Source organism: Phacochoerus africanus, chromosome 14 (assembly GCF_016906955.1).
Source record: "Phacochoerus africanus isolate WHEZ1 chromosome 14, ROS_Pafr_v1, whole genome shotgun sequence".
Classification (NCBI taxonomy): domain Eukaryota; kingdom Metazoa; phylum Chordata; class Mammalia; order Artiodactyla; family Suidae; genus Phacochoerus; species Phacochoerus africanus.
Genome location: NC_062557.1, coordinates 28,495,636 through 28,518,141, shown reverse-complemented (window position 1 = coordinate 28,518,141; position 22,506 = coordinate 28,495,636). Strand labels below are relative to the sequence as shown.

Below are 22,506 nucleotides of genomic sequence, written 5' to 3'. Positions count from 1 at the left end.
TTTGTTTAAAGCTTTATCTTTTCAATAAAATAGTTCTTATTATATTTCATTTAGTCAAAGAGTCTGAACATTCTCATTTTAAATCGATTTTTGGTTTCCTCTATTATTTTCATTCTACTTAGAGTGTATTCACAACTTAATTATTGATTTTATTGATGTGTCTCACAATACCTTTCCTCATGTGTTTTATTTTTTACAAAAATACAGACTTTATTGCAAAATACAGAATATTTGAATACACTTAAAATGTGTGTAGAAGCTCATATTTACATTTTAAGTGTATCTGCACCACCATGCCCAGGAAGAAGGTGGCAGCCTGAGAGGAACCCACCTTGGGCAATGGCATGGCCCATGCCAGGACCAGAAAGTACAGCCGCCTCGCAGGCAGGAAGCAAAAGCTGCCTGAGCCCTGCAGTAGTAGCAGTGGTGGCAGCAGCAGCAGCAAAGAGGATGGCCTGGAGCTTGAGGGGCCCCATGGTTGGACCAAGCGTGCGGCGCGGCGGGCGATGGCGAAGGTGGTTGGTGAGGCAGTGGTCATCACCCAGCTGGAGGGCACCAAGGAGTGCGTCAAACTTGAAGGGTCTAAGTACAAAGGGCAGCTTTTAGTTTTGGTGGCACCCAACTGGGGCTTTATTGGTTCAAAAGAAGTGCCTAAACAACAAGCTGCTTACCTCAACTTCGGTCAGAACTTGTGGGGACCCAACAGGTATGGGAGACTCTCGGGGGTCCTGGTGCAGACAGTAGTTTCGGGGTCATGTGCTGCCCATAACCTGCTCATTGCCACAGAAGGGAAGCTGTGGAGCTGGGGGTGAAAACAGAAGGGGTAGCTGGACCATGGTGACATCAAGAAAGTTGAAGCCCCCAGATCCATCGAGGGGCTCAGCCAGGAGGTGATTGTGTCTGCAGTGTGTGGGCAAAACCACACCTTGGCCTTGATTGAAACCAGCTCCACTTTTGCATTTGGGGACAAGATGGGGCAGCTGAGCCTCGGCAGCCAGACAGACGCTGTTCCCAGACCTGCACAGATAACATACAATGGCCAGCCAATTACCAAAACGGCTTGTGGGCTGATTTCAGTTTGAAAATGTACTGCAAAGGAAACCTCTGTTCCTTTGGGTGACCTGAATATGGTCAGCTGAGACACAACTTGGAAGGGATGTTCATTGCAGGGGCACAGCGTATATAGTCCGATTGCGAGCTGGTGCCCTGGCGGGTGGTCATCTTCATGGAGAAGATGAAAGTTGGACAGATCGTGCGGGTCCCAAATGTGGTTGTTGGCAATGTGGCCTGGGGCGCTAACCACTCGCTGGTCCTGGACTCCCAGAAGCGTGTCTTCTCATGGGGCTTTGGTGGCTCTGGCCGACTGTTGAAGCTGTTCGACTTCTCCATGAGGGGCATCCCAGATCTAGGCCAGCTACACCTGCCTCTTTGCCTTCAGTGAAGTGGGTGGTCATCTGTTTTTCTGGGGCCCAGCTCCCACGAGTCCACCATGTACCCCAAGGCCATGCAGGACTTCTGAGGCTGGAGAATACTGGAGCCTAGCTTGTGGGAAGGGCAGAATCAACGTGGCCACGGACAAGGGCACAATTGGATGGGGACCATCTCCAACCTTTGGGGAACTGGGCAACAGGGATCACAGCCCAACTCCTTCACTGAAGCTCAGGAGGTGAAGAGGCTGAACAGGCATTTTCACAGAGCAGGTTGCCAAGGGCTTACTCATACTCCTTGGTGATAGCGAGATACCAAAGTGAGACCCAGAAGGAGAAGATCAAGAAACTGCCAGAGTACAACCCACAGACCCTCCGATTTGCCGGAGTCCCACACCTCACGTGGCGGTTGTCATTTCCATGTGCACTGGGATGGGAAGTCAAAGGAGGAATTGTAAAAAGCAAAGGTTGACCAAAGGTGCATTTTTGTTAGACTCCCTGAGGTTCTGTTTTATAGGTGACTCAACCTCAACTAGGTTTCTGTATGCTTTACAAATTTTTTTTTCTTTTTAATTAAAATATTTGCTCATTGTCGACAAAAGAGGCAGAAACTTTGAGCAATCTAGGTTTTATTTTTTTAAGTTGTTTTCCCTTTGTCCCTTCTCTCCTCAATACATTTCTCAAAACCCCCCTTTCCAGTTGGATGAGCATTGCGATCTGAGTCCAGTCACCATGTACTCAGAAAAAAAAAAAAAATGTCCCTTGTGGGAGCCAGCATCATCTAAGGCAGAGACGTCCCTGGTGGTCCATCTCCATCCAAAATCACACCCACGTGCCTGTGTGCTTGGAAGCCTCTGGGTCACTTCTTTCCTGCATTTCCTTCTAGATCTGCTGAGGCTGCATGTGTTCTGCTTCTCCCCTTGGCTGCTTGTGAGGCCCACCACCTTTTGGCTGAGACAATAATAGAACCTGCCATTCCCCCCCCACCCCGTGAGGGTCTTGGATCTGTGTTTAACCATTTATATGGACTTAAGCTGTAAAAGAAGTCCAAAGGAAAATCAGGTGATCACGGAACCAGTGGGGACTTGGGCACATGTGGCAGGCATGGAGACAGTGTATCTGCTTCAAGATCCAAGCCGAGAGCTCCTCTGAGCCAGGGCTGCCTTGTTAGCACTTGCCATTAGGGACTTACCAGCCAGCAGTAAAAAGTGCCTTCTGGAGTGAGTCCTTGTAAAGAAGGATCAAGCCCTTTGTATAACCAGCCTTTATCACCTTTGTGCTTCTGTCTTTATTTCCCTCCCTCCCCCCCCCACCCCTCGGCTGGATCCTGCTGGAATGGCCCAGTCTATTTCAGAGGGCCAGGTCCCTGTTTCGTTAACCCAATTCTCTTGTCACATTTGCTTGGCTGTGCTACCAAATCGTTGGGATTACGGAAGAAGTCCCCCTTCTCTGTGTGTCAGCTCAGAGCCTGGGTCCTCCACCCCAGGTCCCCGCCATGGGTTCTCTGCCAGAGCCTATCACCCACGACGCGCTGCCCTGCGTGAGTTAGGAGGTGCCTTTCCCAGATTCCTCCTCTCGCTTGGACCCAAGAGAGACAACAGCTCTGGCTAGGGTCCTTGCTTTCTAGGGGCCTTGGACTGGTTTGGGTGCTTTAAAATAGATTTTCAGTTTAGTGGTGTTTCTAGGGGAGGTGGAGGTAGAACTTCAGTGTGAGACAGGTGAATGGGAAAATTAAATATTGGTCTTTTTTGAAAGCTCAGGAACTTATATTTTACCACATCCAGAACAAATCTGGAAAGGAGGCACTTTGATGTTTCATTTGCAAGTCATAGCCACTTCTCTCTTTCCTTCTCACCTCCAGTTTAAGAAAGTCTGAGATTAAATTTCCTTGCTTTCTCCTGGCACTTTTAGTCATTCTCTACTACTGCAGGTGGAAATGATTTTCACATTTTGCATCTCCTTCTGATGTTAAATGTCCAACACCTTGAATTCTGCTACTGTTTTATTCATCTTTGCATCCCCACAGTTCAGCACATGCCTTGTGTTTTGTGAAACCCCAGCAAATGTCTACTGAATAATAAATAATTTGGATTAGTGACTGGATTGAATCTCTAGGGACTAGCGGACTGAATTTTTAAATTAAAATATAGTTGATTTACAGTGCTGTGCTGATTTATGCTGTACAGAAAAGTGACCCAGTCATACAGATATATACACTCTTATTCTCATTTATCTTCCATCATGTTCTATCCTAAGAGTTTGGATACAGTTCCCTGTACTATACAGTAGGGTTTCATTGCTCACCCACTCTAAATGTTGGATTTGCGTCTACTAACCCCTAACTCCCATTTCATCTCACTCCTTCCTGTTTCCCCCTTGGCAACCACAAGTTTGTTCTGTATGTCTGTAAGTGAGTTTCTGTTTTGTAGATAGTTTCAATTGTTTCATACTTTACATTCCACATATAAGTGATAACATATGGTATTTGCCTTCCTCTTTTTGACATACTTCACTTTAGTATGAGAATCTCTAGTTGAATACATGTTGCTGCAAATGGCAATATTTTGTTATTTTCTATGGCTGAGTAGTATTCCATTGGGTATATGTAGCATATCTTCTTAATCCATTCATCTGTCCTTGAACATCTGGGTTGTTTCCATGTTTTGGATATTGTGAATAGTGCTGCAGTGAACACAGTGGTGCATGTTTGTTTTTCAGTGACATTTTTGTCTAGATATATGCCCAGGAGTGGGACCCCTGCTGGGTCATATGGTAGTTCTATATTAAGTCTTCTGAGGAACCTCTGTACTGTTTTCCATAGTGGTTGTACCAATTTACAGTCCCACCAACAATGTAGGAAGGTTTTCTCCACACCCTCTCCAGTATTTGTTATTTGTAGACTTGTGATTATGGCCATTCTGACTGGCATTTTGATTTGCATTTCTGTAATAATCAATGATGTTTAGCATCTTTTTATGTGCCTATTGGCTATCTGTATGTCTTCTTTGGAGAAATGTCTATTTAGGTCTTCTGACCATTTTTCAATGGAATTGTTTGTTTTTTTGTTGTTGAGTTATGTGAGTTGTTTGTATATTTTGGAGATTAGGCCCTTGTCTCTTTCATCTTTGGCAAAGATTTTATCCCATGCTTTGGGTTTTCTCTTTATTTTGTTAATGGTTTACTTTGCTGTGCAAAAGTTTTTGAGTTTAATTAGTTCCCATTGATTAATCTTTGTTTTTACTGTCATTATTCTAGGAGGTGGATCAAAAAAGATATTGCTATGATTTATGTCAAAGAGCATCCTGCCTATGTTTTCCTCTAGGAGTAGTTGGCGTTACATTTAAGTCTTTAATTCATTTTGAGTTTAATTTTGTGTATGATGTTAGAGAATTTTCTAATTTCATTCTTTTACATGTAGTAGTTTGGTTTTCCCAGCACCACTTTATTGAAGAGAGTATCTTTCCTCTAGTAGGTTCTCGTCTTCTTTGTCATAGATTAGTTGCCTATTAGGTACTTTAGTTTATTTCTGGTCTTTCTTTTCTGTTCCATTGATCTGTATTTGTTTTTGTGCCAGTACCATACTGTTTTTATGATTTTTTTATATGTTTTTATGATTTGGAGTATAGCCTAAAGTCAGGGATCCTGATTCCTCCAGTTCTGTTTTTCTTTTTCAACATTGCTTTGGCTAGTCATATTCTTTTGGGTTTCCATAATAATTTTAAAATATTTTATTCTAGTTATATGAAGAATGTCATTGGTAATTTGATAGAGATTGCATTGAATCTGTAGATTTCCTTGGGTAGTATAGTCATTTAAACAATATTGATTCTTCCAATCCAAGAGCATGGTATATCTTTCCTTCTGTTTGTGTCATATTTGATTTATTTCATCAGTATGCTTATAGATTTCAGAGTACAGGTCTTTTGGCTCTTTAGGTAGATTTATTCCTAGGTCTTTTATTCCTTCTAATGGAATGGTAAATGATGGTTTCCTTAATTGCTCTTTCTGAAATTTCAGTGTTAATATATAGAAATGCAAAAGAATTCTGGGTATTAATTTTGTATCCTGCTACTTTACCAAATTCATTAATGAGCTCTAGTAATTTTCTTATAGTATATATTTTTTGTTGTTGTTAGTTAAAGTATCATGTTATCTGCAAACAGTGATAGTTTTACTTCTTCTTTTCCAATTTGGATTTCTTTTATTTTTCTTCTCCGATTTTCACGGCTAGGACTCCCAAAACTATTGTGAATAACAGTGGTGAAAGTGGACATTTTTTCTTGTTCCTGATCTTAGCAGAAGTGCTTTCAGTTTTTCACCATTGAGAATTATATTAGCTGTGGCTTGTCACGTATGGAATTTATTATGTTGAGGTAGGTTCTCTCTATGCCTACTTTCTGGAGAGTTTTTTTTTCTTTAATCAGAAATGGGAGTTAAATTTGTCAAAAGCTTTTGTTTTGCATCTATTGAGATGACCATATGGTTTTTATTCTTTAGTTTGTTGATGTGGTGTATCACACTAATTGATTTGCATGTATGGAAGAACCCTTATATCCTTGGGATAAATCCAACTTAATCATGCTGTATGATCCTTTCAATATATAATTGGATTCAATTTGCTAGTATTGTTGAGGATTTTTGCATCTATGTTCATCAGTGATAGTGCCCTATATTTTTCTCTTTTTTTTGTGGTATCTTTGTCTATTTTTGGTATCAAAATGAGATAGAATGAGCTTGGGATTGTTCCTTCCCCTGCAGTTTTTGGGAAGAGGTCCAGATGAATAGTGTTAACTCTTATCTGAATGTTTGATAGAATTTGTTTGTGAAGCCATTAGGTCCTAAACTTTTGATTTTTGAAAGTTTTATTTTTTAGTTTAGAATAACAAGGAAAAGGTTTATGAATTGATGAATAAATCCATTAAATTAATATGCCAAGCTTTTAACACAGAGCTTTGCAGCTTTGTATAAAAACACAATCACTGTCCTCTAGGGAGGTACAATCTAGTCATGGACTAAATGTATGACTGAAGGTGGCTATACCATAAGACTGGGTATATTCAATGTCATAAAACTGATACAGAAAGTATTTTGTGCGTTGGATTAAGCTAAACTATTAAAAGAGTTCAGAGGAGAAAGCAGTCACTTCTGACTGTGATGACATTTATTCTAGTCATTCTTCCATCTCTTTCTTCTTTTTTTTTCAGCTGGAACATTTTATTTTTTAAATTATTATTATTATTTATTTATAATCTGTTAATTTCTGTTGTACAGCAAAGTGACCCAGTCATACATATATATACATTCTTTTTCTCACATTATTCTGCATGATATTCCATCACAACTAATTAGATATATAGTTCCCTGTGCTATATAGCAGGATCTCATTGCCCATCCACTCCAAATGTAGGAGTTTTTATCTACTAACCCCAGATTCCCACTCCATCCCACTCCCTCCCCTTTGCCCTGGTAAACAGGAGTCTCCCCTATATGTCCATCTTTTCTGTTTTGTAGATAGATCGTTTGTGCCATATTTTAGACTCCACATATAAGTGATACCATGTGGTGTCTCTCTTTCTCTTTCTGACTTACTTCACTCAGTGTGAGAGTCTCTGGTTCCATACATGTTGCTGCAAATAGCATTATGTTGTCCTTTTTATAGCTGAATAGTATTCATATATATATATACTATGAATACTATGGGATATATATATATATATATATATGAATACTATGGGATATATAGATATATATGAATACTATTCATATATATATATCCCACATCTTCCTAATCCATTCATCGATTGATGGGCATTTAGGTTGTTTCCATGTCTTGGTTATTGCGATGAATATACGGGTGCATCTTTTTCTTTTCTTTTCTTTTTTCTGTCTTTTTGCCATTTCTGGGGCTGCTCCTGTGGCATATGGAGGTTCCCAGGCTAGGGGTCGAATCAGAGCTGAGGCCGCTGGCCTACGCCAGAGCCACTGCAATGCCAGATCCAAGCTGTGTCTGCGACCTACACCACAGCTCACAGCAATGCCAGATCCTTAACACACCGAGCAAGGCCAGGGATCAAACCTGCAACCTCATGGTTCCTAGTCGGATTTGTTAACCACTGAGCCACGATGGGAACTCCTGGGTACATCTTTTTTCTATGAATTTTTTGTCTGGCTATATGCCCAGGAGTGGGATTGCTGGGTCTTATGGTAATTCTATATTTAGTTTTATGATATTATTTCCATAGTGGTTGTACCAATTTACATTCCCTCCAACAGTGTAGGAGGGTTCCTTTTCTCCACATCCTCTCCATCATTTGTTATTTGTTGATTTGTTAATGATGGCCCCTCATTGTAGTTTTGATTTACAGTTTAACTATTCATCAATATACGAATAGGTCAAGTAATTGTCATATTCATATGCAGAAATTCATCAATATACGAATAGGTCAAGTAATTGTCATATTCATATGCAGAAATGCTGTACAGTAGTTACATCAATTAGTTCTATAAGTATTGTTAGGCTAAAATTTATATTAGGTAAAAAAGTAACTTGTAAAAAATACTGAGAATTTGAAATGTGTCTGTATATAAAGTTTTATAATCATGTTTCCATCTCTGCACTTGCGATTTGTCTATTGATATTTTCTATTTCCTCCTGGTTCAGTCTGGGAATGCTGTATGTTTTTAAGAATCTTTCCATTTCTTAGAAGAAAAAGTTGTCCATTTTATTGACATAGTGTCTTATGATCTATTGTATATCTGCAATGTCAGTTGTAACTTCTTTTTCATTTCTAATTATTTTTTTTTTATTTTAGCCCTCTCCCCCTTTTTTTTCTTGATGAGTCTGGCTATACGTTTATTCATTTTGTTGATCTTTTCAAATAACCACTTTTTGATTTCATTGATATTCTCTATTGTTTTCTTTGTTTCAATTTCATTTATTTCTGCTGTGATCTTTATGATTTCTTTCCTTCTACTGATTTTGTGCTTTGTCTTTTCTTCCTTATGTAGTTGTTTTAGTCATAAGGTTACTTTTTTTGGGTTTTTTGTTTGTTTGTTTTGGTTTTGGGGTTATTTTAGATTCTTATTCTTTCCTGTGATAACATTATATTGCTATAAACTTCCCTCTCAGAACTGCTTTTGCTTTATCTCATGGGTTTTTGATCATTGCATCTTCATTTTCACTTGTCTCTAAATATCTTTTAATTTTCTCTTTTATTTCTTCAGTGATTCACTGGTTGGTTATAGCATACTGTTTGGCTTCCAGAGCTTGTGTTTTCTGCTCCTTTTGTTTTATAGTTGATTTGTACTGTCATGGCATTGTAGTCAGAGAAAATGATTGATAAAATTTCAATTTAAAAAAAAATTTGAAAAGACTTGATTTGGATCCAAAACATGATATGTCCTGGAGAACGTTCCATGTGCACTTGAGAAGAATGTATGTTTTGCTGTATTAGGGTGAAATGCTATATTATCTATCTGGTCTATATTATCTATCTGGTCTAGGGTATCATTTAGGGCCTGAGTTTCCTTATTGATTTTCTATTGGGATGATCTTTCCATTGACGTAAGTGGGCTTTTAAAGTCCTCTGTTATTACTGTGTTACTGTTGCAATCTCCTTTTATGGCTTTTAGCATTTTCTTTATATATTGTGGAGTTTCTATGTCAGGTGCATATATATTTATAATTGTTATATCTTCTTCTTGAATTGATCCTTGATTATTATTTAGTGTCCTTCTTTGTCACTTGTGACCTTTATTTTAACATTTATTTTGTCTAAAATGAGTATGGCTACTCCAACTGTTCTTTGATTTCCGTTTGTATGCATTTACAAAGTTCTGCATTTGTCCTTTCCTCATGCTTGCTAGTTTTGATATTGTATTTGTCAATGGGTGATTTCCTACTTTCCTATTATCTTTGTTTTTACCAATGAGCTTTCCCATTTGTAATTTTCTTTTTTCTAGTTGTGGCTTTTTCTTTTCTGCCTAGGGAATTCCCTTTACTTGTTGTTGTAAAGCTTGTGTGGAGGTGCTGCCTTCTCTTAGCTTTTGATTTCTTCATCCAATTTGAATGAGAGTCTGTCTGGGTAGAGTATTCTTGGTTCTAGGTTCTTCCTCTTCATCACCTTAAATATATCTTGCTACTCCTCTCTCTCTTATAGAGTTTCTGCTGAAAAAAAATAAGCTTTTATCCTCATGGGAGTTTATCGTTATTTGTTGGTTTTCCCTTGTGGCTTTTAATATTTTTCATTTGTATTTAATCAGGGGTGATGGTGGCTCATGTTTGTCCAGAGCATGTGATGAGAGCAGCAGTATCAAGTTACCTCCCCAGGAGCTCCAGTTTTTTTCGTTTCTCCCTGGATTTATTCTGCATGGACTTCTTGGTACTTCCTCAACCTGAGTGTTTCCTTTCCCATATTAGGGATGTTTTTTCTCTAAAATGTCTTAAAAAATTTCCTCTGGCCCTTTCTTTCTCCCTTCTCCTTCTGCAACCCCCTATAATGCAGATGTTGGTGTATTTTAACATTGTCCCAATGGTCTCTTAAACTTTCCTCAATTCTTTAAGTTATTTTTTTTCTTATTCTTTCCAGCGGCAGTGATTTCCACTACTGTTTTCCACCTCAGTTATTCCTTTTCCTGATTCTCTTATCCTGCTATTGATTCTTTCTAGTATATTTTTCCTTTCAGATATTGTGCTAGTCATCTTATTTTGCTTGTTCTTTTAATCTTCTCGCTCCTTGTTAAATTTTCTTTTAACTTGCCTATCTCATCTTCATTTAAGTGTTTTGTGTGTTTTTATCTATTTCTTTGTCTGAAAGCTATTTTGTCATCTATTACTGTCTAACTTTCTACATTTATATATAGTCCCTTTGACAACAGATGTGTAAATGCAGCAGCAGGTGCTCAGTTCTGTAGTTCTCAGGGGTGGTGGTGGCTGATGTTTGTCCAGAGCATGTGATGAGAGCAGCAGTATCAAGTTACCTCCCCTGGAGCTCCAGTTTTTTTCTTATATAGTCAGCCCTGGTTCTCTCTCTAAGCCCAGTCTTTAAAGCCAGAGTTTCATTTCCCAATCCCTGCCCATATCAGCAGATGGTTGTGAAATGCAGGGTGGTAGCAATGATTATTTATGGAAGACTGATTTTATTTTAATTGCTTCAAACCAATTGTTTGTCCTCCTCCAACACTCTAAAGTTGCTGGTCTGTCCCAGCTGTTCTCGCTGTTGGAGGCACTTCCCAGGATGAAAGAGCTTTTCTTCTTTCCAGCTCCCTCATAGGGGTGCAGGTCCCATCCTGTTCCTTTCTCATTTTCTCTCTTTTTTCTATTTTCTACCCGGTTTTGTGAAGATTTTCTTGCTTTGTCAGAATCCTGAGGTCTTTTGCCAGCATTCAAAAATTTCCTATGTTAATTGTTTCACATGCAGGTATGTTTTTGATGTATTTATGGGAGTAGGTGAGTTTCACGTTCTACTATTCCCCCATCTTCTCTCTCTCTCTGTCTCAAGTGTTTTAAAATGTTGCAGAGGAACTTTATGGAAAGAAGTAGTAATGAAATAGCAAACAAACAAAAAAGATGATCAACAAAACCAAAACTAGCCCTTTGAAAAATAATAAAAAAAAACAGATGGTACTACAACATAAGCAAACAAGCAAGCAAAACCAATTTAAAATAAGAGATACTGCACAAATAAAAAGAATGATTAATGAAAAAGAAATGTAACCATAATCTATGTAATCATAATGTAACCATCACATGGAGAGGAAAGTGATAGTTTGACACTATCTCAACCAGTTATCGAAAAAAATTAGGAGATGTGTAATTCCCTAGAAAAATAGAAATAATTAAACATGCATGAAAAAAGTAAACCAGTAGCCATTGTGGATATATTTTTCATAGAAAACTGTAGAGATAAGTGAAGTTAGAATTGTAGAGATAGTAGATAGTTCACATGTAATACAAACTGTACCAGAAAATAGAAAAATGAGGAAACTTGCCCAACTCATTATTTGAAGCAAATAAATATTGCCACAAAAATCAGATAAAAATAGAAGTGAAAAAAAGGGTATAAACTATTCTAAGTTGTGATCACATATGCAAAATCTTAAATATTAGCAAGTTAAATACAACATAATATTTTAAAAACACTGTGTTTATTAGAAGTAATTTTTGCACAGAAAAGTGATAATGAGCCAACATTGTAAAAATCCCTCACTGTTATTTCCTGTATTATTACTTTTTTTTTAAATTACATGGTCTTCTCAATAGAAGCAGAAAATAAAATTTCTAAATTTTAGCATTTTAGTATGTATAATGAATAATTACAAAGTTATTTCTGACATAGAGATCAAATAAAACTTTCTTAATCTATTGAAAGGTATATATCTTCATAAGTAAGGTATATACTAGGTATATATATATGTAAGGTATATATATATGTATTGTATTTCCATATATATGTATTTATATATATACTATATACGTATATGTATAGTATTTCCATTAAAAACAAGATATTCAACACCACTGCATTTAAATTTTTACTAGCATCTCAGCCATAATAAGACAAGAAAAATAAACTGTAGAAGATTTGGGAAAGGAGAAAAATATTATTTGAATATTATATAAACAAACTGTTAAGGAACAGTATTTAACAGATTTATTGGATATAAGATCAGTGTGAAAAAATTGAAAGTATTTTTATACATCAGCCATAGCAAAATAGAGAATATAAAAAGAGGAAAAAAGTATCATTGACAATAATGACTATAATGTTTATAACTACATATATAACATGGGTGAAAGACATTTACCAACACTCAGAACATACAACATATGTTTGAAGGATTCAAAAGACAGGATGAAAAGGAAAGAATTAGTGTTATAAATAACAAGCATTAATATCAAAAAAAGGCTGGTTCTCCCCAAATGAATTAATTCAATAATATTTTAAAATTCTAAGAGGGTCCAAGAATTTCCATGATGGTTTTAGGACAGATATATTTATGCAGGAATACTTTACTGCACTTAAATGAATTAGGTATGCCCATATCAACACATAAATCTCAACCAATCTTGTGTGCAAAAGCAAATTGCAGAATAAACACTCTATGATTACTCTTATGTAAAACTTCCAAAAACTCTATAAACATGATCTATGAATATACATATATGCAGTAAAAATAGAAAAGCAGTCATTATAAAGTACACAAAGCAGCTCTCCAGTAAGAGAAGAGAAAAATGAGCTTAAAAATTATGAAAATGTATTTTATTAAAAATTTATGAAAATAGGTCTTCCACTTAATTTGCATTTTGTTTCACAAAAAGAGATCTGTTGAAAAAAATGGCAAATATTAGCATTTGTTAAAGCTAGGTTAGGGTGATTATATTCTCTATCTTCTATAATTTTTTAATAGTATTTCATAACTTTTAGGCACAATTATGCCCCATTCCATTTTTTAGTTTAGGTGGTTGGAAACTAGAGGGCAAAGGATAGAGTAAATTGTAGGTTATGGTGTCATCCTCTCTCCTATTGGGACCTACTGGTTTATTCCTTTAGCATTTAAGCTCTATCAATATGGAATTTCAGGTTTAGATAGATGTGGAAATCACACCAGGTGCAAATTCTTTCTTCAGGATAAAGACCAGGAGGATCTCTGATCATTTTGCTGTTGATCATGCATTTGGAGTATGTGCTTTCTGCATCTTTTTCTCTCTGTAACACATTACCTCACAGTCCCCATCAGATAATGAAACCTGCAATCTGACGTCACTTCTCAGACCCAAGGAAGCTTTCTATGGGATAAAAAATTATGCTTTAGGGCTGTTTTTTCACCCTCCTTTGTACTTGCCCCCTTAAGTCAGTTTTCCCTCGTCTTTCATATCACTTCATTTGTCATTTTCTCCTTCCATGTCCAGATGTTGAAAAGTTAACCTGTTTTATGGATCACCATTTTCCAGCCCCTGGTTGTTTCTCATGTGACTAGTTAGAATGGGCAAATAGAGACAAGAGATTGACATATTTTAGAGAAAGTTTTCTGAAACCACTAACTTGTGAGGATATAAAAGGATACTCTTGGAAAGTTTATCATTACATCAACATTTCAGATCAAATCCTTGCTAGCCCCCATTGCAGCTACTCTGTACCCTGAGAGACTGACCACCCATGAAGTGGCTTAGAGAGTTGCTCTCCAAATAGAGCTCTTCCAAGACAGATGGAACACTCAATATGTTTGCTATTAACAAAGTGCCCTGAAGAGCCATAATGTTTGATGAGTATAGTGACAAAGAGGAATGGGGTAGAAAACACAGTGTTCATTTTGTAGTGGAGCCAGTCACTTGGCTAAGTAGTCACCCTGGTGCACTGCCAACCCTTTTCATTTCAATGAGCCTTGGAAGTCATCTATTACTCACTGCCTAGAGAATAACTCTTAAGAGGTAGATACCACCTGAGATAAAAAGTTTCTTTTAAGATTCCAGTAAGTTCGTAGTTAATGTTAGGACTGTAGCCATAGAAGCATAGTGAAGTATGGATTTCATTTTTGAAGCAGAATTTATTTGTAATGCTTTATAAATGATTGTGTTGATGTATTTACAGAATCACTAAGGTTCTGATGGGTTAACTAAATTATTATGTTATTCTTTACTACATTTTATAGAAACATTCATAACTGAGAAATTTATGAACATCCAATTTCTTAGTTATAGACTTAAGAGTAACTTGCTAACATACCAACAAAATTAAAAGCATTTAAGCATTTGAGAATCTTAAGGCTTTTGTTTTGTTTTGTTTTACTTTATTTTTTAGACCAGTTTAAGATCTAAGTAAGAAAGTAACAGTCTTGTTCTTACCTGGCCATGAAATGTGTGGGAACAATTAGCAAATTTCTTCAAGACTAAAAATAAGTTGATGTTTTAATAATTTAATACTAAGATATATTTTTTCATTATTAAATGTTATTTATCTGTTATAAAATAGAACTGAAGTGGTTGACAATAAATTATGTTTATCACTATCTCATTCTTGTTTCTTGAGGTATTCTTCTAATTGCCCCATGCCTCAGTTTATCTAAAAAAATTGGAAAAATATTCATCAGTTATTGAAACAGATATATTTGTAGAAATAATGCTAAAATATGTAAGGCAGTCAATTAATGCAAAATTCATGAGTTTATTCCAGATCTTGATGTCACTTAATTTTAGTGGGTTTAACTCTCTTGTTAATGTCTAAGCACAGAAAGGCTGTACTAAAAGTCTCTAATGTCACCTTCTAAGAAAACATGTATTGTCCATAGCATTAGATATAAACCACAAATTTGATGAAATTAGCAAGATATGTATATTTCTTATTCAAGAAATATACAGCTAGCTTACTTGTTAACTGAGCAGTTTTGTTGTTCTGATTTTGAAATAAGTTAGATACTTCTCTTTGTATTTTTGGTTTACGACATGATATGATAAATTTGTTTTATTAACTCTTGAACTACATGTGCATATATAAAATTCATTGTTTGTGATTGGCTGCTAAGAGATAAAACAAGGAAATTGTATACTATTCATGGGGATTTATTCTGGTGATGAAAAACAAGATGCCAAATTATACCATAAGCAGAAGCAAAATTCAGTGAATTTTTATGATCTTTAGAGATGGGAAAATTGCATTGCTAATGATAAATGAGTTTTCAGCATCAAAATCTACAAACAAATCATCATAAGTAGATATTATGATTTATTGATATAACTGGGAAGCAGCTCCTTGAGATGTGCATGTTTTCAGTCGTTGTCCCAGTAAGAGACAGCTAACTTATTTGTGTGTGTGTGTCTTTCTATAAGAAACTACTTTGAATATTTTGAGTGGAGAATTTATTCCTTTATAAATATGCACATGGAAGTGGGAATGGATGCTAATTTGATTAGCTCAGTACCAATACATAGTTCAAAGCTAATAAAATTCAACAGAACAATTGGGAGGTATCTTTCTCTGCCTTTTCCTTAAATAAAGCCATGCATGTAAATGCACTCATTTTCCTTATGAATAAATGCTAGGTGTTTTATTTTCTACTTGAGCTGCCAAGTTCCATATCCATGTCTTAAGCTTCTACCTCAATATCATTGGAAGGATAATGAAAATTTATGTGTGGTTTCTCTCAACTATTATCCAAAACTGTAACCTAAAATTTTTAAACAGGAAAACAAACAAAAAAAAATCACCTACTCATTCCTTTAATAGATGCCAACTAACTGCTATATAGGGCAGGGGCTTTTCTAGAGTTTGGAAAAACGGAATGAACAAAATACAGTAAAGTGAGAGAAAGAAATATCTAAATTGGCTATTTTAATGTACTGTGGTATGTGCTTGATAGAGAGAGTACAAGGTACCATGGGACAGATGTGTAGACTGGAAGGCATCCTTGGGGGACTGGGATGGTTGCCACAGTGAAAAGAGTGGTGAGGAGTTCCCGTCGTGGCGCAGTGGTTAACGAATCCAACTAGGAACCATGAGGTTGCGGGTTCGATCCTTGGCCTTGCTCAGTGGGTTAAGGATCTGGAGTTGCTGTAAGCTTTAGTGTGGGTCGCAGACACAGCTCTTACGCTGTGGCTCTGGTGCAGGCCGGTGGCTATAGCTCTGATTAGATCCTTAGCCTGGGAACCTCCATATGCCGTGGGAGTGGCTCAAGAAAAGGCAAAAAAACAAAACAAAACAAAAGAGTTGTGAGAAAAGATTTCCAGGAGGAGATGATGCTCATCTCTTCAAAGATGTAAAGAGCAGTTAAGTATATCTTTCAAGAGAAGTGGCCTACACCATGGTCTATAGATTAAAGGGCAGATATTCAGGTATCAAAAGGGGATCACTCTTTTAACTGTCCTGAAGAGCAAACTAGAAGCATCTTGGTATCTAAAAAGAACAAAAGACTTGGAAACAGCAAACTGTCCTTTCTTAACCTTGCTTTCCTTATTTTTGAAAGTAGGGAAATCCTACATATCCTGCTTGTTTTCTACATAGGAAAGAAAGGGATATATAATGGCAAGAGGCTAGGGTTTTAGCCGGACTTGAAGTTCAGATTCCACCTTTAGAGCCTGCTACTTCTGAGAACTTACCTGAACTTCTCAGTCTCAGCTTTCTCAGATGTTAGAAAACAACAATAGCAATAACTAAATATGTGACAAAAAGACATATAGAGTTGTTCTGATGTTCACATGAAAGAATGTGAAACATCCAGAGTATGCATGACACATCTGAATTTCCTAATGCATATTAGTTTCCTTTTATTTTTGTTTCCTAATTTCTAAAATTAAGTATTTGATTCTTTCCCCACTCAGATGTATCTTGAGGATCAAATAAAATTATGCATGGAAAATAACCAATAAATGAACTTAGACGTATTGTATTTTCATTATTTACTTACATGTATGGGAATAAATCTTGTTGTTTCAACTGGTATAACACTGGGATGTGCTCATATTCACCATAAGCTTGTAATAACTTGTATTTATTTCTGGTGGGCCAGACAATAAACTGGGGAGGGACAGAGCTCTGAAGCGGCATTCTGATTATCCTGCCAACCTTCTGATAAAACTTTCCTTTGAAAGCTGTCTGAGAGCTCTGTGGATTCACCTCTTTAAGGAAGCATTCCACCTCATCCAGTTTAACTTTTTCTTTCAACTCCAAGTCTTCTGAATCCTCAAGAAGCATAATGTTCAAGGCAGCACTTTTCCTCAACAAATAGACTCTTAACATTTGAGAAGCTGCTCAGGTTTTTCAGCTTCTGGTCTCTCACAATCTTTTTAATATTATATACCTCATGAGGATAACCTAAACCTGTATTCGTCTTTTACTACAACTAGCTTTCAACTTTGGTAGTGGAATTATCTGCTGGAAAATCTGGCATTCTGCTTTATGAAGCTAAACACACATATAATGTCTATCAGGAACTAAAGTTGCTGCAGGTCTGGCTACTGCCTCATGCAAACAACTTAAGCCAGCATATAAATGTTGTTGTCTCATTCTCTGCACTAACTACCCACATTAAAAAAAAAAAAAAAAAAAAAAGAAAAAGAAAAGAAAGGAGTTCCCATAGTGGCTCAGTGGTTAACGAATCCGACTAGAAACCATAAGGTTTTGGGTTTGATCCCTGGCCTCGCTCAGAGGGTTGAGGATCTGGTGTTGCAGTGAGCTGTGGTGTAGGTCACAGATGTGGCTCAGATCCCCCATTGCTGTGGCTCTGGCTTAGGCTGGCGTCTACAGCTCCAATTAGACTGGTAGCCTGAGAACCTCCATATGTCCCGGAAGTGGTCCCAGAAAAGGCAAAAAGGCAAAAAGCCAAAAAAAAAAAAAGAAAGAAAGAAAGAAGTGGCTGCTGCTTCACTTCCACCATCTCTTATGACCCACACTAATTTGAAACTCTTCTGTAAAAGGAATTTTGGGAAATAATTTAGCATAGCTAAATTGGCACAACGCAACTCCTCCAATTTCAGTATCATTCATAGATGATACAGAACTTGAACTCTGTTTTTTTTTCTAACTCTTAGCCCAGAGATTTTCCCACAATGCTCTGTTGCCTCTGAACTAAACTGGAAGTCAAAATAAATGCTCATAGAGTGATTTAATAAGATAACATTTATAAAGTACCCCCAAACAATGCTGGAATTCATGATGACAAAGAAAATATAATTAATAAGAAATATTCTTATTTTGAGTACAAAAAATTCTATAATGAATTCCTAAAGAAAAATATGATTGATTTAGAACCAGCCGTTATTTTAGATGACTCACCCCATGAATTCCCATTAGTAGTAAGTGTAATGGAGAGTTAAGTGATAATTTCACCAGACCAATTTAAAACCTAGCTTTCACTCCAGATTATGCAGAGAGGAAGAAATGTTCTATTCCATATGGAAAAAAGAGGAAAGAGGAGGAGAGACTCATTTGGTTACTTTCTGATTATGGCCTATCTGACACCACTGGATGATTGCTGAGAATTGTTATGTGACCAATATAAGTTGATTAAAATCAGAGTTCTGCCTCCGAAATGGAATTAAGCCACACAGTCTTATTTTAATACCTATTATGACATATAAATATAAATAAATTGATGCACTGTGCAGAAAGTAGGCCTGGGGAAAGCCAGCAGAGAGAGTGGCACTTTCAGAGTTGAAAGCGGTGTCTTTTAATCACAAAAGGGAAATGGGAAGGAAGGGAAGTTCTTCAGATAAAGATTGGATGGTGCTGTTATACTGTGAGGTTGGTGTTTCATGGAATAAGGTATTCCCAGGGATAATCATTAAAAGAAAGTAAAGTTAAGTGTATTATTGGCTGACTCACTCTATAAATAAATGGAGAATAAATATTTGTATTCCACCCTTTTCTGGATGCTCATTTATCTTATTACTATAGCACATTCAGTCTGTACATGTAATTGAGCATGAAATTATTATTTCACTACTTTTCTTATTCCTTCATTTTATTATATGTCTTTTTAATCCTTGTTCCCCAGGACATAGACATTTGAGTTGAGGTACAAAAAGTATGGGCATCCATAGCCTCTGTGAAAAGCATAGGCTTTGACCTGGGTCCCCAGGAAAAATTGAGCCCCCAACCACCCCTTTTATGTCTCTTCACCAGGCTGGATGACTAATGTGACCTATATTTTACCTTGGCAGATATTATAGTTAACACACTACTCTCCGGTTTTCCATTTGATGACCATATCCCCAAATTATTCTCCCCCAGTGGTTCCCACTGAGAAGGTGAACTGGGGTTTGCCATTGGAGGCTGACTTTGTTACAAAAGCTTATTTTGACCCACTTATGTTTCTCTGAGTGCTTTTCTCTAAGGAATGAGGTGAGATATTTCCTCAGTAGTATCAGTTTTGTTTGGAGATTCTGAAAGTATTTCCCTGTGCTTTGAATTTCTTGGACAATGTTCTTTTAAATATAGGAGAGTTTCTTCCAGGTTGAGTCCAATACTATTTAACTGCATCCACATTAATACATCTAAAAATATTTATTCTTCACCCCAAATCAACATGTTTTATGGAAGAGTCCTAGGTAGCTTGCCTTTGTTGTAGCTTAGGATGAATTTCTGTCCCTTATACAGTTTGGGAAATTCGCTTCCTTCCCATTTCCCTTTTATGATTAAAAGACACTGCTTTCAACTCTGAGAGTGCCACTTTCACTGCTGGATCTCCCCAGGCCTACTTTCTGCACAGTGTATCAATTTGTTTATATTATGTCATAATTTGTATTTTCAATTGGTTTCTATTACGCAACACACCACAAGGAAAGAGATTTATTGCAAATTTCAAAATTCCTTTGCCCTTCTTTCTCTCAGGATTTCCATGGAGTATTCATGCACAAAAAACTCTTGAACACCACATAGCTATCCCGAGGCATGTAGATTTTCATTAAATGTTGATTTCTTTAGCAACCAGACTATATATAACTATGATGGACATATCACATCCCTTTTATGCTTTTTGTCATCTGGTATGTGGAAGCATGGAATTGTAGTCATTCAACATATATTTGTTGAGACTAACTCTGTGCCCGGTTAATGCTGGGTGTGTATGGATGAAGAAAACAAAAATAGTTCCTGTCATTATGGACTTTAACATCTTGTACAGAAATAGACAATAAATAAACATATAATGATAAACTGGCCTAAGTTCTATAAAGGAAAAGAATCAGATTCTGAGAGAAATATGAGAGCAAGGACCAACCTGAGAGAACATCTAGAAAGATTTCTTGATAAACCAAAATTTGAAGGATAAGCAGGGAGTAATCATGCAGAGGTTTGGAAGTCAGGGAATTTAAAGAGTATAATTCAGTCTTTGTCACCTAATAGTTCTGAAACTGCAGATTGCACCCGTTGGCTGTGGGAAAGTTAAATATTTTGAGAAAAGTATAAAGTCCATAAAAAATAGTTGAGCACATTATGGCAACTGTCTTTGTGGCATTTTTACCATGCATGAATGTTTTGCACTTTGATGAACTGAGGTCCTCAGCTGTTATTTAAAAGTCAAGTTTTCGTCTTCATGACTTGTAGTTGTTGAGTGTGGATAGCCATCTCGTAGCCCTTCGCAAGCCAGGTGATTAAAAAAGCAATTGGGAATGATGTGTCTACGGGTAAGAATTTTTCCAGGAATATGGAGTCAAGAGGGAAGGTTTGCTAAGTATAGAAGAGGGAATGCTCAAAGATACAGATAATAGAAAGAACATGGAAAGTTGAGAGAATCAAGAGAAATGTATAGGTAGGATAATGATGTGGGATGTGAGGCTGGAGAAGTATGTGTGGGGAGCTTATGAAACATTACATGAGCCATGTTAAAGATATTAAACTTGATCTTGTGGAAAAATTAGAGCCAATGGCAATCTGAATCAGTGCTGCTTAAAATTAATAATAGTAATTTTTGGAAGGGGGAGAGTAGAAGCAAAAATGTTGTTGGGGCAAGAGATGTTGAGGTCCCAGTTCATTGGCAGTAAGAAGAGATGTCAGAGATATAGCCAAAGTAGAAATCACCATTTGATATGAAATTGTAGAAGAGAAGAAGGGTATGACTTCAAAGTGTTGGGGACAGTGTGGGAGAGTCACCTCACTCCCATTGGAATGAGCTGCTTCCTCACCTGTGCTCTTTTAACACATATCTCCTTCCCCTGCAATGAACATCTGCTTACATGTTTACTTCTCTTGGTTAACTGGGAATTCCTCAAGAGCAAACATGCTTTATTTATTACTGAATCCCCAGCACAGTAGTCAAGTCACATTTGAGGAATTCAATGTATAGTTACTACTATTGTTATTAGGATTCCTATAATTGTTTTAATGAATGCATGAGACAATATTGATGGTAAAATGGTGTATTCTAAAGGCTCCATAGAGAAAGATGGGAAGTAGATTGAGAGAAATGGCTTTGATTTTTTTAGCTGAATTTATTTATTTTCAAAATTTTTTAAATTTTTAATTTTTAAAAATTTTTTCCACTGTACAGCATGGGGACCAAGTTACACATACATGTATACGTACTTTTTCCTCCCATTGTTGTGTTGCGATATAAGTATCTAGACATAGTTCTCAATGCTACACAGCAAGATCTCATTGTAAGTCCATTCCAAGAGCAATAGTTTGCATCCGTTAACCCCAAGCTCCAGATCCCTCCCATTCCCTCCCTCTCCCCCAGGCAGCCACAAGTCTATTCTGCAAGTCCATGATTTTCTTTTCTGTGGAAAGATTCCTTTGTGTCATATATTAGATTCCAGATATAAGTGACATCATATGGTATTTGTCTTTCTTTTTCTGATTACTTCACTCAGGATGAGAGTCTCTAGTTCCCACCATGTTGCTGCAAATGGCATTATATTGTTCTTTTTTATGGCTGAGTAGTATTCCATTGAGTATATATACACCATCTTCCTAATCCAATCATCTGTTGATGGACATTTGAGTTGTTTCCATGTCTTGGCTATTGTGAATAGTGCTGTAATGAATATGCGGGTGCATGTGTCTTTTTTAAGGAAAGTTTTGTCTGGATATATGCCCAAGAGTGGGATTGCTGGGTCATATGGTAGTTCTATGTATAGATTTCTAAGGTATCTCCATACTGTTCTCCATAGTGGCTGTACCAGCTTACATTCCCAGATTTCTTAGGTGAATTTATTTCAAGAAAAAAATGATAGCTTTTAAGGGAAGAAGAAATGTAATAAATGAAGGATCATAATAGCTGACCTAGTTTGGTTCCTTTGCTGAAAGGAAACCATGGAAAAGGTTTTAAAGCCAGAATAGTACAGGAAATGAGTTCTGAAAATCTGACCATCTCTATTGGGTCATGCTTAACCTATGTAGACAGAGAACCTTTTGCACACATAACATATAACTTTCTCAGCTATAACAGAAATTTTGGAATTAACCTCAGCTACACTTTTTTTCCATTTACATCCTCTTTTTGATATACTCACTTCATTTTGTTAGGGGATGTCACTGAATATAAGTATTGAGTATAACTTTAATGAAAATATTTGGTCTGCTGAGCATTTAAAAGTTTTTTGATTGATTGAAAAATCTTTTAGTGATCAAACTTTAAATCACTTGAT

The 22,506-nt window shown here is 36.7% G+C and overlaps 1 pseudogene; it reads left to right on the top strand.

Annotated features, from left to right (window-relative positions):
- The first annotated feature begins 293 nt into the window (after positions 1 to 293).
- Positions 294 to 1,899, top strand: LOC125113851 (protein RCC2-like; annotated as a pseudogene).
- Positions 1,900 to 22,506: the final 20,607 nt, after the last annotated feature.